Genomic DNA, 25,931 nt, shown 5'->3' on the forward strand with positions numbered 1-25,931 from the left:
AAATATAACATTATTATAGCCTATTATAGCATTATTAGTAGCATGTACATTCCTAAAATAAGCAATGTAATGAAAAAATAATTTAACCTGTAAATTGAAAATGAAGTTATCATTTTTGAATAAGTGAATTAAAAAAAAAATAGTGCATTACAGTTGCCATGGTTGAGCTGGAGTATCTTCTTGAGTGTTTTTTTTTTCCCCCCAGCTGGATAAAAAGTCTCTCAATGGCTCCACGGCATAATGTTGCTAAATTTAGTATGAGCACACTGCAGGCCAAAACCCTCGAGCTCAGCAATCTTACAGTTTCTGTCTCCTGAGTAGCTAGCAGCGTAGGCATGTGACACTATATCCAGTCATTAACGGTACATGTGTAACGGGGGGAAATTTTCATTTACAACCACCACTGAATTTTAAGAGATGCTTCCTGATAGCCTCAGGCCCTTGTTTGCTGAGCACCATCTTCAACTCGGGCAAATAAGTTTGCAGGTGGAAGCTAGGGCAGCGCTGAATAGCTTTGCATGATAATTGGAGTGAGGAAAATTCAGATAGGAAGCCATGAGGTAACCCCTGTGGACAGAAGGCAGAATAGAGCAATGCCCGTTAGTGATGGTGGGGAAGAAGGAGATTGGGCAGAGCCGGTATGTGGGCTTAATGCTTTAAAGAAGTTTCCTTTGGTGTGTGCTCAGGGCACCAAGTGACCAGAGTCAAGAAACATGAGACGTGAATTACGTCGTCAAGTTCCAAGTTTTCAGTGTCAGAGTTGGATGGTCACGTCGATGCCGTGTTACGTGCTCATCAGTGGAGTATCTAGTCTGTGCTTTTCTCTATCAGGCATAGTATCGTGGAAAGCTCTTTGTAAATCAAATTATCTAGAATTTTATCTCAATTCTGGACATACTATTCTCTTGAAAATGTTTCCATAAAGATGGACTTTGAGGATAAAATTTCTTCATTCTCTTGGAGTCTGATTTTAGTATTTGGGTGCTGCCCTGAACCAAAATGTTTGATTTCAAGTTTTGAAATAAGTAGTTATATTATCAGCTTCTTAAATTTCAGGAAGTTATATGATTCAGATCAACACTCCCTTGAGTATACAACATGACTGAAGTAAAAAGAAATCAATTATTATACTGATGGTTCTCAAAGGGGTGATGTCTCCAACAGTATCATTCTCCACATTTATTAGTTGTTGTTTTTGCTATTATTTTTTACAAGATGTTCCAGTTTCACATTTTATATTCCCTGCCCCAGACTGCAAAAGAAAAGCCCTTGATCTTGGCTCTTTTTAAGTTTGTTTAAAACAGATCTTTTCCAGTAAACATAATTTTCCAAGAATAAGTAAATATATAAATATAATAAGTCACTTTGCGATGGAAACATACCAGTAGATGGTATTTAAAAAGAAATTGAACCTCTTTCTTCTCCCTTTCCTTGCCTAAACATTGTAGGCCAAAGGCCACTAGGGGTGCTAAGCAAAATAGAGAGCCCATGCTCGAAGGGAAGAGTGAGGGAGTCTGACTGGGGAGAGGAGTGTGTTCCTGAGAGGTGATGGCATCTCCACAGGAGTGTCCTCTCAGAAAGGTGGCCCCCTGTGAGGTTTTGGAGCCTGAGGAGGGTTAGGAAGGCATCCTCTAGAGAGAGTGGGCTCATGTGTGGTTCTGAAACCCAACCGGTCAGAGTGCAGCCACGAAGGAATGGTCTGGCTCAGGGAGTCAGAGCCCCAGTAGAATGATGAACAGTCTAGGGGAGGTTTGAGAGCTCAAGCGGACCCAGAGAATGTCCACAAGGAGGGGTGGCTTGCTGGGAGGTAGGTGCAGGGATTTAAGCATCTGCCTAAGTAGGTGTCCCTGATGGTGTTGGACCAGAGCAGGGTGAAGAGGGCATTTCTTGCAGGTGGGTTGCCTGAAGCAAGGTGTTACGAGAAGGGCGTCCATCTACTCTACTGGGGTGGGAGGCAGCAGGACTGACCAGCACATTGGCTATGTCGAAGCTCTATACTTTTTTCCAAGGGACGATATGCACAGAAGGAGCTTCTCTAGTTTAGTATCCTGAATAAAGAAATAAAAGAAATAAAAATACTGTTTATGATAAGCATACATTATTTGGGGGAGTGACTCATATTGTTTATTTACGTCAAGCATAAATACTCATTCTCTACCTTCAAATATATATGTACTGAAATACATACTTATCAGTCACCTTGTTTGTGGTACTTTTTATGGGATTGTTTCTTTTAATCATCACAACAATCTGTTTTTTAAATTCCTGTTTTACAAATGACAAAAGGGAGATCTAGAGAGATGAAGACATGAACTCTGTTCTCAAAGAGATCCTTAACGGAGGGAGAGACATAGAATTCCGTACCATAGTTTTCAAAGTGTATTCAATCAACTTCCGCAGTGTCACGTGGAAGGCATATTCAACTCTGCAATGGTTTTCAAACACATTTCTTTAAGCAATACAAGTTTTTTTTTTTCAGAAGTGTCTAGGTAAACACCATAAATAAATCAAATAAAAGCTCTGCTCTGGTTGAAGTCCAGAGATTCTCAATGCTGCTAATGTATTAGATTTATCTGGGAAGTTGTTAAATGCCTTGGCTCACCAACATCTGGGGGTGGAGCCCAGACATCAGAATATCGTAAACATTCCCCAGATGATTTTAGTGTACAGCCAGGGCTGAGTTACATTGTAGTAGTTAAGGAGGGGGCACTGTGGGCCGACTGCTGTGTCAGGAGCATACAGGATGATTGAAGGAGCAACTCTCGGGGCGGAAAAACAGGTGACACTAGTGAAATAGTCCTAGACGTGGAGCCGATTTTAATAAAGTTCTCAAACAAATGTTTAATTTATGATACCCAAATATTTCCTATGTAACCCATAAACATATTGGGTATAATACAACTTTCTGGTGTACCAAAATCACAAATTCTAAGTGAGTGTGTCTAAGAATCTGGAAGTAAAAGACGTCTTTGAATGTATAACAGTGCAGAGAAAATAAAGATCACCAGGTTAATTTAAATGCTTTTCCGGTACTAAATGAATCTAAGAAAACTGATAGGTAAATTGTCATGCACTATTATTTACTTTCTGTTTGAAAGCTCTGAATGGTTAATAGAATTCTCAGCCATGTCAAAGAATTTGAGTGTAGTTGCTTGTTAAATGTTTCCTAAACAGAAGTTAGATAAAGGAGGATAAATAATGAGTTAAGAGCCTGGCTTTTATAACAAATAATCAGAGTGTTGAATAAGATACAAATACTTTCCAGCAAGAGTTATAGTATTGAATTTGGGGGGATGGTAATCTAGGGAGGATATTTTTAGAAGTCTAGGGAACTATCATTTAGAAGTATGAACAATAAAAATGGCTATACCTGTATTATGCTCAATTAGTCTGTGTTTTATCAAACTTTGATTTTGTCTGTGGTTATATGTGTTAACTAACCATTTTACCACAAGATTATAAAAAATTATATCTACTAAATTGTGACACAGTAAAGGGTTAAAGGAATAAATTTTAGAGCAAAAGAAGCTTGGACTTGGATTGTGAACTGTGGCTCTGCCGTTTGAAAGTTGGGTACTTTTGAAATGGTGTTTGATATGACTAAGCACAGTTCTCTCATCTGTAAAATGGTGTTAAACACAGCACTTGGACCTTACAGGATTGTTGCACAGATGGAATTAGTTGACGTTTGTGAAGTGCTTACAATAGTGGCTAAATATAATCTCCCTCAATAAATGTTAGGGTATTAATATTGTGCTAATTGAACATATCAATAGCAGAATTTGAGAACAAGGAACTCCATGGGATAGAATATACTCTAAAACAGCTAGGATGTTCTAACAGAGTCAACAAAGTAGAACAAGTAGAAATCAGTGTTCTCTATTCAGTAATCATATAAGCTGTGGAGATAGAATTAATTCTCCTGATCTTTTATTTTACTTGAATCTTTAGAGAATTATAACATGTTCTTTATATGAAAGAACTATAAGTGATCACTATTGGGACAAAGTTAGAACCTATAAATTTTGAGGAATTTGGTCTCTAGCATGTAAAGCTGCAAACCTTCCAGGTGTTTTAGGGGAACTGAACTCCCATGAATTCTCACCAAATCCATGGTATACCAAATACATAGTTTTTTTTTGTCTGGCTACTTCTAATTTTGGTTTTTACATGTTGCCACTATAATTTTGTTTTGTTTGTGTACAATTAGCACTGTATTGGATATTGTTTAACATGGTAAAAAGATTAGATGTGGTCTTTTCCCTCGTGGGCTTAATAGTCTAATAAGTAAAATAAGCACTAAAAAAGAAAAAGCACTGGCTGACAGCAGGAAGTGTGGCTGACCTATCTCAGCCAGCCAACTGTTGGTTTGTCTTTTCCCTCTTGTCAGTTGCAAAGATTAAAAGCCCCGCGGAGGACCTTTATAGGTACAAAATATTCAAACTCATATTTTCATATGACACCAAGGATTCTGATCAATCATATTCTAGAAGGGAAGTCATGATTGAAAAGCTCACTCAAGGTCTGAAAAAAGCCACTGTCTTTTGTACAGCTCAGTCCCCGTTTAAATAAGTGCCACCACTGAACTTACGCAGATTGCATCTCATCAGTTTTGACGCATGAGTGGGGTAAACCTGCGTTTTGGTGAAGCATGCCAACGATTCAGTTAAACAAGAAAGAATCTCATGGATATTAAGGAGAGTGGTGGGAAAGAGATTAAAGACCAAGTAGTTTCTTTGTCAGAAAAGTTTAGGAAACAGACCACTCCTCAAATTCAGTTTGGAAGTTTAATGTCAAGGTGATATCAGAACAAAAATTATACTGGACAAAGTTAAACAGTCAAGGAAGACTTTATTCAAGCCTACTTCAGTAGGGTAGTGAGGCCAGAGCTTACTCTGAACTCAGATCTACTGAAACAAGAGTCCAATAGTTGGAGTGGGGGGGCTCCTAGGCACCTATGTTTGTGAATTGGCCTTACCTGAAGGAAAAGTAACCTTTCTTATTCTGCATAATAGGAGGTAGTTTTACATCATGGGGCAAGGTGCCCACTTAGGTTAAGATCCTACCCTTCCAGAAACTGGGAGAAGGAAGCTGAATGATTGCATTTCAAAAGTATTGACCCCAGGTACTTGAGAAAGACAGTCCTGTGTTGTAAAACTGGCCAGAGGAGTTTTAGAGGATTTATAATTCAAAAAAGTAGAGAAAGAATTTGCAATGACAGGTTTTCTAAAGTAAATGCTCTAAGAAAAGGGAGGTCAGGGGCCTGGAGGCAGGAAGGGACCTGGAGGCAGGAATCAGCCTGTCCAAAGTTTGGTTAAGCTGAGGGAAGCATGAAGGCCCTCTTGGTTAGCAGGCAATGCTGGAGCAAAACTTTTAATGGCGAAAGACTCTCCCTTTGAAGGGATCCTACAAGGAGACTATCTTAAGTCATAAAAGTAGAAATTTTGTGAAGTCAGAGATTTTGTGATTATGGTTTAGAACTTAATTAGGTCACCCTTAAAGAGTTTTAAACTATCAGAACTTTAAACTTCACTGTCTCACCTCAAAGACCAACTTTTTCCTCACAAACACAAAAAAAGGACATTCAAAATGACTTTCATTTCAATGAAAGGAATTCTAAAAAAATATGTCCTACTTAAAATCCCTATGTGAAGGTCTGAATTTAAAATAATGTATTATTTTATCATGTCACAGTACACTATATTTTTAAAAGGACTTTTTGTTTTTTATCCGACAATTTAACAGAGAATTTGCTGGGAAAATGTAAACTATGCAATTTAGGGATCAAAATTGAGCTCTGTAAGACCCTGTGCAAAGACTTCCAAAACGGTGAAATATACCCACAGAAATGATTCTTATTCCTAGATTTGCAATACAGTCACATTTGGAGGTTTTAGAAAGCACAAATGCTAGCCTGGCCTCACAGACCTTCAGTATGAAAATATCTAAAGGTGAGGTCTTTCGTTTTAAAAAATGCTTGCCACGTGTGCACTGCTGACCAGCAGCCAGTGGGAGTTTCTGAGAAACGCAGGATCTTGCATTTTGCCACATCTGCTGAATCGGAGTCTGTGTTTTGACAAAACTTGGTTGTTGATATGCATACAAAGTCTGAAAAGCACTGTTTACTGGAGGCTTTGCTGCCTGGGCAGGCTGAGAGCTGCTCCCCAGGTTAGGACAGACGAGCCTCCCTCCCGACGGCACTGTCAAATCAGCGTCTCCACGCACGTGGCTCATAAGTGTTCAGCTTTGCTTTCTATGTAAGACACAACTTGGGAGAAAACTTTTAGTCCAGGATTTTGGACCTATGAAAAAAAGGGGGCGGGGAATACAGAAAAAGATGGTGGGATAGTCACACTAGCCTCTGGCCCTTAATTTAAAAAGTCAAGTATCTTAAATAAGGCTTTCTGGGGAGAGAGGAAGCTGAAGGGGGAAATCCAGACTGGGGATAAGACTCTCCAACGACTCGTTGATTGACTTTGGCCTGGCGTGGGTGAGCTGCCTCTTCAGTTTCTCCCAGTATACACTCAGATGGTAAGGGCTTTTATTGTTTCTTTTAACAGCTACTTAAAAACAAATTAGAAAACCTTAAAAGGACTTCTGCTCCTCTAGGGAGAAAAATTTTATTAAATTAGTGGTAGGTAGAAATAGCATTTATTAATTCACCATATTTTTCGTAGGCAAACAATGACCCTTTTGTTTGTTCTCTTTCCCTGTTTATATACGTCTGTGTCTGTAGGTGTGCATAAATGTTTATGAAATTTAGGAACTTTATAATGTAAAGTAAAGTAAAAGAGACTATAAAAGAATCACTATGCTCCATTGTAATTATCTCAAAATTATTGTTATATTTCCCTTTCTGGGCCCTATTTCTTAACATCCCAACTGAAATGTTATGTTATTTGTCTGACTATATATTTATGGCAAGTCAATAGAACCATTTTTAAAGAAAGTAACAAAAATTTTAAAAATTCAAAGAACTGAGATTTCTTTTTGTTTGGTTTTGTTTTTTAAATTCAGAGATGTAGAGAGCTACAAAGAGTGATATTACCAATCTTAGAGTGAAAACATAAAGTCAAACAAATACCAAATTCATAATCTTTCTTGAATCCATTGGAGTGTTGACGTTGCACAGCAATCAACTGGCCCAAAATCTAAGGAGAAGCAGGCAGGAAGAGGAAAGCCTGGAGCACTAGCTTTCTTGGACAAGACAGAGCCAGACACTGCACAGTAGGAGTTCAGCGAGGGCACTTGGCACACAGATGGGTGTGCTGGTGAGAAAGGTGAACACCCAGGGGCTACAAATATAAGGGGTATCCTCATCTTTTTCCAGACTTTTATTTCACAAACTTCGCTGGGGCTCTCACTCACACACACACACACAAACAAATAAACAAACAATGCAAAACAGGGAGACTTCTTAGAAAATCTCCCTCATGGTGCACAACAGGAGGAGGGTCAACAGCAGCTGGAAGTGAGGGTGGGGATGGGGAGAAACTGCTAAGATACTCAGCCCATCTCCCTTACTGAACAAAAGCTTAATCTGCTGGGAGGACAATAAACACTGTTGCCATGAGGGCACTGGTGGAAATTCCTGCAGGTGAGGGGAAAAAAGCCTCTATCCCTGGGGGGAAGTCAGCAGAGATACGGTGTCTGCCTGAGACTGAAGCTTTATTGGAACAAAGAATACTCCTACCCCAGCCCCGAGCCAGACCAACAGGCATAGAATAAACAGAATCTTTCACGGGTGTCAGGAAGAATGAGTAGGAAGAGCACGGAAATTTTTAGGGAAGTGAAAATACTCTCTATGATGTTATAATAATGGATGTATGTCATTATATGCTTGTCCAAATCCGCAGAGTGTACAACATCAAGAGTGAATCCTAAGGTAATCTTTGAATTTTGAGTGATTATGATGTGTCAGTGTAGGTTTATCCTTGGTAACAAATGTACCATTCTGGGAAGTGATGTTGTTAGTGAGAAAGGCTATGCACGCATATGGGAAATCTCTGTGCATTCTTCTCAATTGCTGTGAGCTTAAAACTGTTCTAACAAAATAAAGTCTTAAATTAAAAAAGGAATCTCTGAGATTTAGTACAAAGAAAAGACCTAAAACTAGCAGGGGAACAGACATTGAGAACAGAAACCAAAAGTAAAAACAAAAAACAAAACAGAACAAAATAAAAACCTCTGAAAAACTAACTGCTATTCTAAATACAAAGTAAGTATTTAGAGGAATTTAAAGAGTGTGCTGCACTAAGGGTAACCATAGCACCAACAAAACCCCAAACCCAGCCAACTCTTAACTAGAATCAATCAAATCTGTTCACTAAAGGTCTTGATGGAAGAATGATATGTCCATTTCCAGGTATAAAGCTACTTACCTCAGTCTTTGCGACACAAGAAGTCCAGCTTTCAACAAGAAGAAAAAACTGGGAAGCATATGAAAACGCAAACCAAAACACATCACAATCATGACACTAATGTTGCAACTATACAAAGAATTGGTCCATTTCATCTAGATTATCTAATTTTGGGCATACAGTTATTCGCAGTATTTCTTTATCATCCTTTTAATGTCAGTGGGGGTCTATTCGTTACTGATATTAGTAATTTGTGTCCTCTTTCTCTTTTTAATATTTAGCCTCACTTGAGGCTTATTGATTTTATTGATCTTTCCAGAGAACCAACTTTTCGTTTCATTGATTTTCCCTACTCATTTCTTGTTTTCTATTTTGTCGATTTCTGCTCTAATTCTTATAATGTTGTTGATGTTATGTGAAGCCAGGGTTCTCACTGAGGAAGAAGAAATATTACAGACATGGAAAAAGATAGGCAAGAGAAAATAACCCTGAGGAGGTGTACTGGAATTAAAGGTGTCAGCATGTATGACTCATAATTTCTAAAATACACATATGCATATGTGCATATATGTACACACACATATGTATGGGTGTATGTGCCTGTGTATATGCATATTAATTTTTCCTACTTCTAACCACTGAAAGAATTTAGAAGTAAAGACACCTCAGTTGCAATGAGCAGACCTAGCACCCTGGTCTTTGTCTCTACTACAATTTCCCATAACAGGGAACCAGGGATCTTTGGGAAAATGGCTGATTTCAGGGCTGGGGCAGGAAATATACAAGATGAGTGTGGAAATACCTTGTTATATGCTAGAAAGTAAGGCATAAACAATTTTTCCCCTCAACTGTCTGATAGTTGCATGGCATGGCGACTCTTTACATTAAGCTATATTTCTAATTGCCAAATATTTCATTGTTTATGAGACACTAAGATAAACCAAAGCAGACTTTCATTGTAATACCAGACTTTTATTTTTTTATAACTATGGGACAAATGTCCTGAGGTTATTCAGCCTGAGCCTCAGAAGATCAAAATATCTAACATTTTAATTAAATATGGTTTAGGATTCCTCTCCCCAACACTGTATATCACAGACTCAGGCAAAAACATTAATTTCTGTAATATTATTCCGAATTTACAGAGTAATTTCAACTGTAGACATTAAAAATTAAATTAAATGTGGGAAGAAACAGCAAATGGCTTTTGATGCATTACTGTGATGCAGCTTAGTGTGTGGGATTTTAATTTTGAAAATAGTGTAGGAGTGATTTGTAGGAGAATGAAAATTGTCTATTGCAGAAAGAACTCATCTCAAGATAGTGTCTATTTATATGATTCCTTTGTCAGAAACTGTAATTGACAATAATTTGCTTGCTAATCTAATTAAACTATGAACAAATTGTGCAAGAAATTGTTAAGAATTCTGGGTAAAGCCTTGGACCCTTCTCGATGGATATTACTGAAGGTACTAGGCACATTTTTCAGAGTCATTATTTTTCTGTATTGGATAGTGAAAGAGAATCAAAAAGTCATTTTTGAGGTAGTTCTGTGTTTAAACTCCCAAATAGCCTACTAGTGATTTAAAATAAGCAAGTGTTTAAGCTGTGATCATAGGAAAAAATAAAAACAGGAGGAGTTAGGTAGCTGGCTAACCAGCAGTGAATCTTGAACGATGTCCTCACTGACCCCTGCCTTCTGACTCTCAGGGCCGCCAGGTGGCTTACCTGTCTCCACCTGCAGACTCAAATCAGTCTTCTCTCTGAAGGACCAAATAGGTCCTGCCTCAGAAGCCAGGTGCCTAGAAGGCAGTTGCCTTGGCCTCTAGCTCATTTTTCCTCCCAACATGCTTAAAATGATAACATTTTTAAAACAAATCATCAACACATGTCTGGCAAGCAGAAGTGTCTGGGAGAACAGGACAAGCTATTTTAAATCAAAGCTGTTTCAGGAAAATCTTGGATTTTTGATCACTGTATTCATGATTTTTACTTAAATGTATGTAGATATGCCCCTCCCTTTCTAGCCCTTTTCACCCTCACCTCGTCTGTCTGTATATTGTTTCTGCCATTCATTCATAATGTATTTATTTAATCAATCATTCAAAAAATATATACTGAGGCCACGTGATCCACCACAGTTTTAGGTGTATTTGTAGTTTGCTGTATACCTGACGCACTCGTCCATTTTATCTTCCCCAATACTCTGCCAACTGCTTCCGCTTCTTGTGGCACTTCATATATGCCTTTATTAACATTTATTTCCATTTAATTATTTGTCTGTTGTCATGTAGATGTAAACTCCAGGAGAATGAATGTCATGTCCACTGATTGTCTAGCTTGCCCACTGCAGCCTCTGGGTTAAGTTAGAAGTTTGCAATAAACATTTATAGAATAAATTCTTCTGTAGCAAGACCTGTTTATATTTATCTTCTCCCCCACAAGTTTTAGTGTATAGGATTCTCAGTAAATGTTAAATGGATAAAGAATTAATTAATTAATATTGCCTAACCTCATTTTTTTTAACCAAAAATCTTTGAACTTTTTTTAAGCCTTATTTTGACCATCTGTTGAGTTTCTGCCACTTTGCTCCATAACCTCATACTTGTTTCGGATACACTTGCTTCCCAGACCTGCCTGCATCTCCCACCTGGATGCTGAGTCTCTGACCATCAGTCCTTCTTTCAGTAACCTGGGGTTCCTCTCCTAACAAGTCTAAGTTCCACAGCTAATGTTCCTGTTCTGCCTTGTCTTACTGCCAGCCCAGTCCTGGCTTAGTGGCCTCTGTTCAACGTGTGCTCAGACCTCCTAGCTCAGGAGGGGTGCCCTGTCCTGAATCTTGCTCCTGGGCCCCAAGTTTAAGTGAGACGACAAGATAACATTTCCTGACGTGAGCTTTTGAGTTCGGTCAGTTCTCTATTCTGACTGTACTCAACATTTCCCCGAAAATCCCTTTACTTCATTTGTCTTACTTGGAATACTTATCTTTCCCATAAAGGTAAAAAGTCTGTGGAGGCCAGTGAGTACGCTGTGCCTTTAATCTCCCAATTTTCTGTTACATCGCTGCCATCTTAGTATCTAGCTCAGTGCATTATTAATAGTAGTTGTACAATATATAGGTGAAATCAAAGCCAAATAATAGAATATAGTAATAAATTCAAGTAATAAAATGAAATAGAGAAAAATTTGGAAGATGATTGAAATATATTACGTAACTAAAGTTAAATATTATATTATATAACTTAACTACTCTCAAATATATGAATTATTTACAAATCCACATTATTAGCGTCTAGTACATTGTTAAGCTTCAGACAGGAAATTAGTCCCATATGAGCCTTCCAAAACATCTGGGCCTTTCAAGTTAACTATGCTTGCAATTTGAAATTTTGTATTATAAATTTCAAGACACAGTCTCAGTCAGGATGAAGGTATCTGGAGACCCTCAGCTATTATCGCTACATAAAGATGTACAAAACTCATATACAATGTAGCTGAAGCATAATATTGTTTTACGTTTGTAAAAATCTTAATAGTTTAACAATCGCCATCCTGTACATTTCTCATTTAATCCCTATGACAGTACTGTGAGACAAGCATACTTCCATTTTCAGGTATGAAGCTTGGAGATGTTAAGGTGACTTGCCCCAAAACAAAACTCAAGACTTCTGGTGTTAGCTTTTGTCCTTTTTTCAAAATAAATGCATTGTGCTGTGTTTTGAAGTTCAGTAGAATATGACTGGGTAACTCTTTGGGTTGTTTTTTAATTTAGAAGAACTCTTTATCTTTGGTAGGTGAAAGCATGATACTAATTTAGGTTTAATTTGTATTTATTTGAATCTTGATCTATTTTAATAACTTAAAAACTACTTTCTACAGTAATTTTCTGAATTATTTTAAACCCACAATGAAGATTATATAAAGATAACAACCTATCAAAACCACAGTAATTACTAGAGCTGGAAAGATCGGAGAGACCTCTAGACCAGCACTGTTAATGACTTAGCAACAGGCATTTGTTCATTAAAATTTGCAAATGCACCTTAATTAACATCTGATGCACTTCTCTACATGATGTTAGAAGTCATGGAAATATAAATAAATCTTAAACGCTCACTGTCCTGGATGCTCCATTCCCGCCTCCTCAGGTCAGGTTGTACTGGTCACACAATGTTCCCAACCACCCCTGCCAGCAGATGTCAGCACCACATGCATTTACTCACATTTGTATTAACCTAACAGATGCCCCAAATAAAGGCATTGCAAAAGGATGGGTAAAAGTCATGAGGTGACTCTGTTTTATTTCTAATGCATACAGTTAGCTTTACCAATTATGTAGATTTTCCAATTATGATTTTGATGATATACTTGTGTTCAAATTGTTATGTGCTTTATGACTTGCTTATTATGTTTGCATTTATGACTTGCTTATTATGTTTGTTTAACTCTCGGTGTGGAAATTTATGTTTATAAAGAAATAAATGGAAGAAAAAGAATAAAGTTATAGACAGTTGGATTGATCAGCAGTCTGTGAGGATATTGATATATACGTATATCTCCCATTAAAAAATGAAACATCACAAATAAGTCAATATTTGCCAACTTCATGTTGCAGTTTGACTTTTAAAATACTGTTTAATCTATAAATATTTTTCTTGTTCATTAAAAAGAGAATTATGAATCACAATCTCATCAATTCGTATATTGTAGAGGTTTGACTAAATGAGGAAATGTACATGATATATAGTGATTTTCTTGTTTTAGCAATCTCAGGGTTTTACATGAAAGTTTTAACATAAAGAGGCTTTGTAAAGAAAAAAGCTCAAATAATTATATTTCTCCAGTGTGCCCAGCTCATATGTAAATTTATACCTGAAAGTAAATTTAGAGAATTTTCTAGACCAAATTCATTTTATGTTAGGAAATGAAGACCTAAAAAATTTGAAAGACTTTATATGAATTTTGCAAATTCTGAGATCATGGTAGTTGGAGAAGGTAAAAATTTCTATCTATTTTTCCTAAGACCTACCCTGAGTCCCTCCTGGTACACTGAGAAGACTCAAGGTTAATAGTCTCATTGCTGTATTAATCACTCTATGTCATATTAAAGATAATTGCACAATCACTTCTTTTACAACAAAGTCTACTCTCAAAATCAAGAGTATAAATTCTATCCTATTAAACACTATTGAACAGCAAGTTATAGTGCCTATTATCTTCACACTTACATTATAGACACTATAACTTATAAATAAGTAAAATTATATAGAAATAAATGGGGGTGACTTTTCAATTAAGCAATCTGACCAATCAATTACTCATTAAATCTTTTCAAAATTACACCAGGTGTGGAAGATACAAGGTCCTAAATCCTTAAAGAAAATTTTTGATTTAGTTGGGGAGATAAAACAGACTTATAAAAATTCATTAACTATACAGAGCTTTGTGTCCAATGAATATAATTTGTGTTGGAGTTCATAAGATGTTGGGAAGCCCCTTGGCAGACCTAATCTGGGAAGACTGGGGAACTTTAATTAGGACTGAAAAAGATAACAAGCATTAAAGAGGTGAGACATGAAGATGTGTAGACAAATGATTGTGAGAAAATGGAGAAAAGTGAGCAGAATTCTTCAGTCTGAAGTACGTGTTTCAGGGTAATTAAAAATGAACATATTTGCATACCTTAAATTATTTTGTGTTGTGTTTCTTACATCATTCAAAGGCTAATGGTCCCTTTTTTTTTTTGTTTGTTTTTTGAGGATGGGGAGGGAACTTGCCTAGAATTGTTATTTTAAATGATTTCAATAAATAAAAGTTGTATTAAAGAATTTGCCTGATGTCCTGAAGCAATAGCAATATCAACTATTTGAACCATCAAGTTTTTTTATCTCCTGTGAACTTCCTGCAAGACAAAAGAGCACTTAATCCAGTAAATTCAAATTTCTAAGACCCATACATGGATGTGGGAAAATCCACACATAAGTGTAGGTGAGGGTGGTATTGATCAGTAACATGTGAAAAAGAACTGTGAGATAATAGTGCACTGTGGCTGTCAACAGAATAAACTCAGTGTAATTATCATATCTGGAAAAGTTAAAAATCATTTAAATCTTGTAGAAGAAACTTACACCATGTGATGCCCATCCTTAGGTATAATCTTAAAACTTTATCTATAAATAGATAATATTTACTTTGTTGATTTTAAGGACCAATTAGGATTTTTATCTGACTCCATTTTCTCCGCATTGCTATGTTGTTTATAAAGAAAATTCTTTGGTTTGAGAAAAAATTTGACATTAATTTTCAATAAAATTCTTGAAAATGTAATGAGATAAAGATGAGACATCCAGGGAGATACCATGAAATATTTCTTTTCCTAAAAACATTACTAGATTCAGAAATAAATTATGTTACATTCCTTAAACTTTGCTATCTACCAACACTTTTCAAAGGGAATTATAGAAACTAAACAGACTAGTGTGTGTGGGTGTCTTTCTCTATGTGGGTATAACTGGAAAGCATTTAAAACAACTTTGCATAAGTGATTTTAAAAAATGTAACACTTTTCAATTATTGCTAAAAACTAGAAGTACAGGAAAGAAAGGAAATCTTCGGGAGTGAAGATCTGAAGGCCAATTTTCTGATATTAAAGAAAAAAATGAACCAACTCAAATTTCATACAAAAATTTAATTGCATTGTAATTATTCTGCTTATTTACCAATCTTTCATAAACTAAATAAAAATAATAAAATGAAATACTGATTTTATGGCAATACAGATTCTTAGTATGAACCACATGAATGACTCGTGCAACCCAATTTTGAGAGCGTAGCAAGTATTCTAGTGTACAATACTACAGGAAATTTCTTATGGTTTTATCACTTGGAAGAAAAATTTACAATGACATGCTTTCAAGAAATAGACTACATTCAAAAGAAGAAATTGTCAGCAGGTGATGCACGTTAGAAACGATAGCAAAGAGTATTAAAGATGCAGTAAGAAAAAAATTGCTGTGAGTCACAATGGTATCGAGTAAGTTAACGAGACTGAATTGTAAAGACATAGGAAGTAGATCTGAAAGAGGTGTGGAGTTGAAAAAAAATAATGTTAATTGAGGGGACAAAACTATTTCATGAGAGAAACAGAGACATCAGGAAATCAAAACCCACGCCTGATCCACTTAAAGCATGATACCATAACACTCTAGCTTCCTTAATAATCAGTAAGCTTATTCAAGCAGCCAATACATTTTGCCTAAATGTAATCAATCAATTCACTGTTCAACTCTATTGAATAGTAGGCATGGAGACACAGCATTACCTAAACCATTAGAAAGGCATTTGCACTTTTATTTGGTCGTGAAAATGGAGATGCGTTAGAAAATGTATTGTCATAAGAGGAAAATAACTCATTAAGTTGGTGGACCTATGAAATGGAGAAAGTCATTATTGGACTTAATCGTTTTTAGAGAGAAATGACTGGAATTAAAAAAGGAGGAAATGAACACAGGAGGATATTTGCACTTCATTCTGTTTTCCTCTGTATTCCTCCATGTTAGTTACTTTTTTCCTTCTTTTTATTCTTTTCCCATTGCTTTTACACTGCTCACCTGAACAGATTCTCTGGATCCTACACTGTAGGGAGAAACTGATGTATGTATATGAGTGTGCAAGCATGCATTTGTGACATATGTGTCTTAAGAACTTGGAAATTTTTTAGATACAGTGTTTGCATTGCAGCATGGAGCCAAATCTTTATAAACAAAAAGAAAATGTCATCCCAAAAGCTTAATTCCACTTTTTTTGCCCTACAATCTGGAAAGTCTAAATTTTTTTTTTCCCCAGTTGAATGATCCTACTTTTCACATAGCAGTTTGCATTAACCTGCAATGGTGAAAAGATTTACTTTTCGTTGCACTAAAAAGCAAGCCATGTACATGAATCCATAAAGGATATCAGGAGACTTTCGCTTCTGGGACAAGATGGTGAAAAACTGTTTTTCGCTGCTTCTCCTCTCAAAATACAGTGAAATAACAGGGAAATAATTAAGGAGGTAATGAGAAAAGGATTCTGAAAGTTAGAAAGACAGGGGACTGACTAGACACCTCAGGACTTGAGCAACAACAGTCCAGTGAGTTTTCTGAGTTGTTTACCTCCTTTAATTCCCCTTGTATCCCGAGTTAGGCACCAGAAAGCCTTGCAGCCCAGAACCCCCACCACCTCCTTACCCTCGCTTGCAGCTGGTGATTTTGCCTCTGAATTCAGGGAGAATGTGGAAGCCACAGGATGCAAACTCTCTCATCTTTCCCGCTGCCTAAGTACAAGTCTGCAACTACGCGTGCTCCCACTCTTCCTTCCTGTTACCCTGTAGGTCGTGTCTATCGGGGACAGGCCCTCGACCTGAGCCCCACAGCCAGTTCCTCTCACCTTCTCAAGGACGCCACAGTGTACACTCCTCATGCCAAAATATACACTCCTCTCAGCATCATCCTTTTTGCCCTTATTTCTGCACCGTCAGCTTACAAAAACATGTTAGCATCTCTCACACACACAGAAAATTTAAAAAGGAGTCTCTTGACTCTAGCTCCTTCACACCTCTGATTATGTACTATCTGCTACTTTAATTTGGCTTAACGGCAAACAGAAAAATAAAGAAAAAAATTATTTATTACGCTCATGTCTTAATTATTCACTTACTACTTTTTCTTCATTTGTTTGTCTTTACTTACATTTGATCCCCTTTCAGTTTGTAATTTATACACTCTTGTGTCTGTTCTGTTGTTAATCTCACACTTCTATAGTATCTAAAGTTAGACAGGAAATCTTAAACCCACGCCTGGACAAGAGTCCATAGACTTCAGCTCTTATCACCCTTTTGTCAACTTATCTGCTACCAGTATCCTGTATTTTAGTTCTATCTTTTCTTATTCTCATAAATTATCTTTATTATTTTTAATATTATAACTGAAAGTGTTTCATTCTATTGATGAATATTTGCCACTTAATTTGCTCATCATTCCCTCTTGTATTCTACACCGTCTTTCTGCACTAATTTCTCTATTCCTTAAGTACAGCTTTTTGAATTTTTTATAACATTTATCATAACTGTACTAAAATAATTCTATCTGCTGATAGCTTATTCAATGTCTGTTGTCCTTGCAAGACTTTTAAGCTCCATGAGGACAAGTGTGTATCTGTTTTTTTTTTCCTAATTTCTGTTGCACATGGCACAGATCCTGGTAGTATATTACTTTTGATGTGAAATTTCGTAGAATAAACACATTTAAATAGAAATTCTTCTGATTTTACTCTTTTTTGGCAAAAGGTGATTTTTCTCTGATATTATAATGATTCCAGTCAGCCAGTATGAAAAATTCCCAACTCTAGCTTCAGCCAAAAAAACAGAAGGGATGGGGTCAGGAGGACAGAGGAAAGGACCTTAAAGAATAGAAGTGAGAGAACTATAAATTCATTTAGGTCTGGTAACAAATCCTTGTTTGTTCTTACCGTTGAAATGCCCAGTTTCTATGGTTATGGCTTGCCAATAGAATGTATTTAATTTATACTGCTTGAATGAAAAAGGAATGAAAGAATATAAATTCCAGTCTAACAGAGCTTTTAATTACTTTGGAAATGACACAATGACTCTGATCTTGCATTCCAGGCAAAGACTGTGCCATAGTCTTTGTCGGACTGGTCTCGTTAGGAATGTGAAGCACAAAGGTCATCCAGAGATTGTGTAGGGAAATCTTACTGGAAAGCGGTTATGCAGAGTGCAATCTAGCAGTTGGAGAATTTATCAGTATTTACTGATTTCTTTCATCTGTGTTTCTTCATTAGAAAACAAAATTAATCTTTGACTTTTCCTCTTCTTTTTCACAACCTATAATTCACTGGGTGCTACTCTCCTGGTTCTGGCCTTGATCACCTCCTTTATCTGACAATGTATTGTTTACACTTACAACTGGAACATAATTCTATGTAATGTGTGATCCATTTGTGTATATTCTCAACTAGGTCATAAATTCCTTGAAATCTGATCTTACTGAACTCTCATCTTCAAATAGTATCCCACTCTTCTCACCTCAAGCAGTATCTGGCACCTGGCACATGATTAACAATTTTGATGAATCTCAAATTCCATTGAATAAAGTCTCACTCTAATTCATTATCACCTCCCTGATTCCTAGTCGGACATTTGGTGCCAAACTTTTGTGTGGTACATTGGAGATATTCTCCCAGTGCTGGGTGAAGGATTGGATCAGGGGAAATGCAACACTTTACAGAGTAACTGGTTCCCCTTAAAGTCACAGATCTTATGACTCAAGAATTTTTTATAAGGGTTAAAATAATAAAATGAAATTTTCTGATCTCCTTTATAGTCTCATCTGGAAATATACTTGTCAGCTCATGGAATGTTGTTGTCCCCTGTTTAATGTCTTTGGTATTGTTTCATGTTGAGGAATAATGACTTATTTTAAAACTATTTGATAACTCACTGTTTCTTAAATCACACTTGAATGTAATCCTGACTCAGAAGCCTAAGATCACTTCACATTTTCATATTGACGCCTGTAAGTGATCTACTCCCATTGGTATTTTCATCCAATTTCGTACAACTCGAATGCTGCCAAACACGATTTTATCAACTGAACATCTTCAGATGCAGCTTTGACCAACAGAAACCCTCTGTAGTGTAGACCATACGATACTATTCATGGTCAAAGAAATTTGTTGAGCTACGCTTTCTACATTATCTCATTTCACTTGACAACAATTTGACCAGGTTTTTGTCAGGAGCACCCATTATCTCTGTTCTTTCTTTTCACTATACAAGCTGGAAACATTCCAGAACTTCATTTTTAAGAGTACATACACTATAGTTATATAAAAATTAACATTTGAATCAAATGTTGCCATGGTATGGTACAACGTTTATAACTGCTTTTGTTTATCACTGTATACTGAACTTCACCATATTTTCATCAGACCCTTTTTTTAGATCAGCATACAACTCAATCAAATGCCATATCTTCTAGGAATGATGGAAGGTAATCATACTTTACTGGGAAAATATTGGAAGAATTGATAGTTCTTTTATTTTTTAAATTTTGTATTTGAAAGTGGGTATGACTTTCACAAGCTGCAAGTTTAATATATAAAGCCATAATTTGGCTTATTTTTCCATCCCTGAATAAAACTATCATCTTAAATCTGTAATAAGTCAGGTATTCAAAATTTAATCTAGGTAAATTTGGAGTAAATTAAGACATATCAAGTTGTTTCCTGATTTGATTCAGGGTTGTCTTAGTTAACCTCAGTCAATTTAGGGCTTGCTCCAGAATGTTTCTAGAGCTACCTCTCAGCTCTGAGGCATCCCTAGCAGGCTGGTCCAGCTGGCCCGTCCCTGGCGATCGTCTGCCCATACTAGCATCTACTGAGTTGTCTCCTGCTCTCTGTGATGTAGAGCACAGGTATCTGTCTGTCCCCTCAGCTTCTCCTTGGTTGACTACATCCCCATCAGGAGTCCAGTCAGAGATCCAAACACTCGGTGTCCATCCTGCACAGAATGTGAGGCTTCTTCCAGTTTTCCAGCCTTCTCTGTGCTGCTTTGGAGGGAACAGAATGCTTACAAATATGCTCCAGCATCATATTGGTGTTATAGGGACTTAGGGAAGCCCGTCCAGACCCTCTCTGCCACTGTGGATTTTTCCTATTGTGTTTCAGCTTGCTGTGGTGTGAAGGGATGCTGGGAAACTCAGACTCTCCATCAGAAGCCAAGCCGAAGGCCCCTCTGCTCTCTTACATCAATACATGTATGATGAGTCTATCAGCCCTGAGGAATCAAGGCCGAGGACAGCTTCTAAGCGGCCACAACCACAGCCACCCTCCCCACCCCACCCCAACTATTTCTTGATGCCATCTTCCCTACCACTTGAAATTTTTGGTCTGAGGTGGACTAGTCTGACTCTTAATTTGTTCTCCCCAACTCTATTCTTCGTAGCATATGACTCTTCAGCGCATAGGATCGAGAAACAAACAAACGAAAACAAATAAGAACCCCTATATACTTATGATTTAAACATCCTTTCTCCCTAAGCCTTGGATTAACAAATCAATTTATAAGCTTAAAAAGTAATTATTACCTTCTTTTCCTCAGCATCTCTGATGATTTTCTTCTCTGAGGCCATGAGGAGAACTGGCAAAGTTATCTAGGTTGCAGGAAGAGCTCAAAGGTACACAGAAGTGTGGATGAGGCAATTTACCATTTAATACAGCAAAAGAGATCTCTGAGACTGACATTGATGTCCACTGCAGTCATCAGTGCAGAACTAGGGATGTGACCAAGCTAGGAAGTTTTTTGTGGGTTTGTTTCAATTATTTGAGAAGATATAATTTTCTCTTAAGGATGGTTTATATATTTTTAAATTTTATTAATGTGTATTAGATGTCATTAGCATTGTAATTATTTGTTAAGTTTGATAAATTAAACATCAATTTTCTAACAAATTAAAGTTAAATAATTAAATCAAATATGAATGCATAACAAGTGTGAAGGCAAGCACATTGATCAAACTTTCTTTTTACACTTTACTTTTTAAATTATTATTATTATTATTATTATTAGTTGTTGTTGTTGTTGAGGGGGGAGGTAACTAGGTTTATTTATTTACTTTTAGAGGAGGTACTGGGGATTCAACCCAGAACCTCATGCATGCTAAGCATGCTCTCTATCACTTGAGCTATGCCCTCCCCCTGTTTTTACATTTTTAGAACAAATGAACTGGGTACCTTTATTACCATTTTATAGATGAAGAAATTGAAGGTCACAGAGGTTATGTGACTTGCTTGAAGTCACAGACAGCCTTAGACTCGAACCTCGAAGGTGTGTTCTTCACAGTCCATTACGCCTCTTCTTAGTGGCTTCATCAGACCCCAGAGCATGTGGGAGAGTGGGGAGGTAATAAACACTCAACCCTTGAAGTTGTTCTCGTATCATTGCTCAAAATACAAGTCTGTACGTTTAGTTCTGATTTGAGACCTGCCCAGGGTGGAGACTTAGACACTATTAACCCAGGTTCTCAAAGAGAGTTTTGTATCAAATTTTTAATAATTTAGTAATTTTTAATAAATTGTTTGGCTCCGATCCAACCTGGCCAATTAAATGGGATTGTCTTTTAGGTCAGTAGAGACAATTTGCTGTGATAAAATAGTAAGTTATAAAATGGTTGCTCTGTGGCCATAAAGAACTGTTACCATTTCTAAAATATGTAAAGCATATTTTAGTCAGAAAGGTAAAAATTGTTATAAGTCAGTGAACAATGGCAGGCTTTTTTAAGACAAGATTTCATTGTTTTAGAAGTATATAATCTATTTATTCCATTTATTTTATTTTATTATTTTTATTTTTTAACATTTTTTTACTGAGTTATAGTCATTTTACTATGTTGTGTCAAATTCCAGTGTAGAGCACAATTTTTCAGTTATACATGAACACACATGTATTCATTGTCACATTTTTTTTTTTTGCTGTATTTATTCCATTTAAAAACATGCTGTTTGCCATGACATATCTATGAGCACACAGTTATCCTAGAATTTTCTGGTTTTAGTATTTGTTTATCCAAGTAGTCAAGGTTTTGTGACAATCTAATCTTCCCTCTAAAGCAGTGGTTCTCAACTGGAAATGGCCTAGAGACATTGCCAAGAGTCTCTCCCCCCCGGGGCGGGGGGGGGGCCAAAATCACCCCTAGTTGAGAACCACTGCACTAAAGAAATATCTCTAAGAGCATCTGGTCAGCATTAATATTTCCAGACCTTCTCTAACATGAGAAAGAAGACTATTAATTGTATTGATAGTTGAGTACAAATGATTACAATTTAAGTTAGATACACAGATGTATGTATATTTTGTCATTGAAAACTAAATTACATGGGCTACTGTTCTGAGTCTGTGATACTGTTAGTGTCCAGACTACACTACAGAAGAAAGCAGGAAGTTTTCGAAGACATTAACTCTTTTACCACCTCCACTAAACATTCATAAGGGTACACGGGTGCCTCGTCTTGGCATTAATAAAAATGACAAGTAGATGGAGAAAATAGAATTGGAATGCCCAGTTCTCTAGTATGAGGAATATTTCTTCACCAAAGACATAAAAGATAAAATTGATTTTCAGCAACTATAAATGGTGTTTTTCTGAAGTTCATAAAGTACTGATTTTTCACAATTTACGTGTCCAAAAGATCATGATTTTAGGAACCTTTGTAGTCTCTTTTGGGAAAGAGTAATTTGTGTGAAGCTCGTTTTAAATTATTTCTGGAAAATAAATATGCCAAATAAAATTTTTGGAAATCCCTTTCCCTCTTGGTGTTTTGAGTTAAAAATCTTATGAATTCTTAAGTATAAACAGATAAATCTGACCCTACCTTTTAAAATAAGCTGCATCCTTGCTTTTGCCCTTAAACATAAAGACCAGATATTTATAACCTTGTTTTTTTAATCAATGTTTTATTTCTGGTGATTGGGGAAAATGCTTCTTACTTGTAGACTCTCTTATAAATAGAGAAGGATAATATCTATAATCTTTACAAGCTCTCACTTCAAAGACCTTACAAATATGCAAATCTCATTTATTTTTCAGTTCTCTGTGCTGTGTGTAAAAATACCCTCCAGGCACAAGTACAATCAACTAGCAGGAGTTCAAAACAGTTTGTTTAAAAGAAGCACCAGCAAAAAAATTCAAACCCTAACAAACCAAATAATACAGCATAAAATGACAATTATAACCTTCCCAGCCCAGGGAGATAGGCTGTTAACAATAACAAAATTTGCCTAGTTGGACAAACAGCACTTTAAGAGATCATGCAACATCTGAACAGCAGGGAATGGACCTAGTTTAAAAACATACGTACATATTATCTTTACTTCGTTTTTCTGAGGGTTATCTTTGACTCTGTGGCCAACAGAAATAGCCTCCTTGTATGACATTTAATTCCAAGTGTTCTGAATCCCCTAAGAAATTCACATGTCGGTCTGTGCCGGAAAGGATGCATAAATCTGAAGACATCAGGCACTATGTATATTTGGAACCCTGGTTTATCCTTAGCCATCATCTCTTCCCTTTTTTCTGCAGAATATATTCAGTAACAACTGCTTGTATAAACCAGTATAACATCCCCATTCACACACTACCACCAGATTTAATTTCTTTTTGTAATCAAGACTGTAGATTATTTTAAAAAGCAGTTAGTAGGGCCCAGTCTCTATAGTGAGTGTTTGGACTCACAAGGTAGCCCAGGTACTAGCTAGAACCTTGCTTTCCCTTTGTTGCTGACACAAAACGGATGTGTCTGTGAAGACTTCGCACTCCTAGTTTCAGATCTGCAGTTTTAAAACAACTCATTGGCATCTTCAGTATCTTTCTTTTTGCCAGCCTGTATCAGAAATGCAGAGAGGTGGGCTGGTCAGGGAAAGTGGGAGAATGCACAGACTAGACAAGGAAATGTTCAGGAAGGAGGAATGCAGCAGCAAAGCGGGGCTGGGGGATGGGTGGGGGAGCTTGGCTGTGCTGAGAGGTGACCATGGCAACAAGGGAACTGAGATGACGAGAGAAAAAACCTGCTCCAAGAATGTGAGCGCCTTCATCTTTCATCAGAGCACTTGATTGCTTTCAGAGTTGAGACAGCCGAGATCTTTATTGTGCTTTCTTCCTCTAGGAAGCCAATGAAGGTTTTGACAGGACCACAGTCAAAAAACACTAAGAAAGCAGTTAACAAAGTGCAGTGCTCTGTTTGGTGGCCTTGCTGGACTCCTTTTCATGGGTATTTTACTGAACTTATTTAAAATTACCATCAATATGGACATAATCTGGCAGCTAAGGGACACTCCAGTGCATCTGAAGCAGTGCCACTGGAAAGAGCAGGTGTCTCCGTCGGCATTAGTCTGTTTGCTGGAGGGATTGGAAGCAATCCTGCACAGCTGTTTCAGGGAATGGCGGATCCATTCCTTATTAATGACTTAGTCATCTTAACTGCCTCACTCGTTAGCTCCATTCTCTGAAGTATTCTGGAGAACCAAATGAGAAGTCTGGCATACTTTCCACTAAGGGGAAAAAAAAGCAGCTTGGGCAACACTGATGTGACTAAGGCCAATCTCTTGCTGTAATGAGAGTGCTTAGTATAGAAAAAATTTTACGTGTCTCAGTGTTGGTAATTGTTTAGAAGTGAGTGATACACACATATACCTGCATGCACACACTCACATATGCACCTACACATTTGGATTCCCTTCGGAATACTACAGAGAATTCATGGTGCAATAAGATAATTATATATTTAAATTGTGCTGGGGCTTTTGGCATTGTTTCCATATAGGTGATGACACAGTGGATTCTGACTTCCCTATCACCACTATAATGTCATTGATTTTTTGTTAGAAGGGATAATTTTTTTCCTGTGGTGGTGATTGATATAATGATGTTTTTATTGTTGCATTTGTTTCAAAAATGTAATTCCTAGGTTGACAAATATTATCATAGGTGTACCAATGTTACAAGGAGCGCTTGTAGAAATATTGGAATAATGAAATTATTAAACTTTTTTTACTTTATTAGGTGAGCTGGCTCATTACCTTAGTTCTTCTAAGAGTTCATACCCATGAAAAAGTCATCTATTCTCTCTGCACTGTTTGTGAAATGATACCTATACCCGCCTTTGAGTCTCAGAAATGGTGCTAAACATTATTAATTTGATTCCTATGTGTTGTTTTCTCCTCTGTCTACATCACAGTTTCTATTATAGTTTCTGTGTCTTTTCATATTATGTACTTTTCCATAACCCATGATTTTTTGGGAGATAAAGTTTGTAACAGAAACTAAATGAAATGCTGGGGAAAAAATGAGCTCTAAGAAATTTTGCATTCCTCAGAAGTTTCTGCCTCTGAGGATGGATGCCTGATGTCAGTTACACAGTCTTTAACCACCTTTTGGAGAAGAGTTTTCATTCCTCCTAAAATATGAGAATGTGATCTATTGGACCAAGCCAAGATTTCTATCCTGACTTCCTGTTCTGATTGTAAACGTGATTATGCAGTACTAGGTGTTTATGAAACATATTTCATCTAAGTAACTCAAAAGATTTTCCTTTCCCTCATCTCTGTTATTGCCTATGAAGTAATCACAGCTGTATGTAATTTTTCCATGCTGCAAATGGAGAAATGGAGACTAGAATGATAAAATGATTTATTCGTCATCATAGTGACAGCCTAGGCTTGAGCCTTGTTGTGAATCCCATGCTTTTCCTTTTATTAGGCAATCCTCTGTAGGAGAGCAAATAGAGGTGGGTGGGCTTGGGAGAAAAGCAGGGCCAGGAGAGTGGATGCAGCACGATCTATCGAATGATATTCTGATAGGCCTCCCAGAGTGCTTCCAGACAAACCCACCCAGATTCGGAAGGCTCCTAACCTGAAGTGATAAAAATCTGTTCTTAATATGAAGTCGATACACAGTTACTATTGTGAACCCACGTGCTAAGACTTCAGAAATCATGCCTTTGCATCTACCTTTCCAA

General features: G+C 36.9%; 2 long non-coding RNA genes across 2 annotated transcripts in view; both read left to right on the forward strand.

Annotated features, from left to right (window-relative positions):
- Nucleotides 1-25,931, forward strand: part of LOC106729933 — a 102,695-nt gene that overhangs the window by 10,282 nt on the left and 66,482 nt on the right. The window lies entirely within an intron of this gene.
- Nucleotides 3,020-16,939, forward strand: LOC116665250. The gene is made up of 3 exons (XR_004321770.1): nucleotides 3,020-3,029; nucleotides 4,250-4,254; nucleotides 16,680-16,939. It is a non-coding gene; the product is annotated as an uncharacterized LOC116665250 (long non-coding RNA).

This window comes from Camelus ferus, chromosome 8 (assembly GCF_009834535.1).
Source record: "Camelus ferus isolate YT-003-E chromosome 8, BCGSAC_Cfer_1.0, whole genome shotgun sequence".
Lineage (NCBI taxonomy): Eukaryota > Metazoa > Chordata > Mammalia > Artiodactyla > Camelidae > Camelus > Camelus ferus.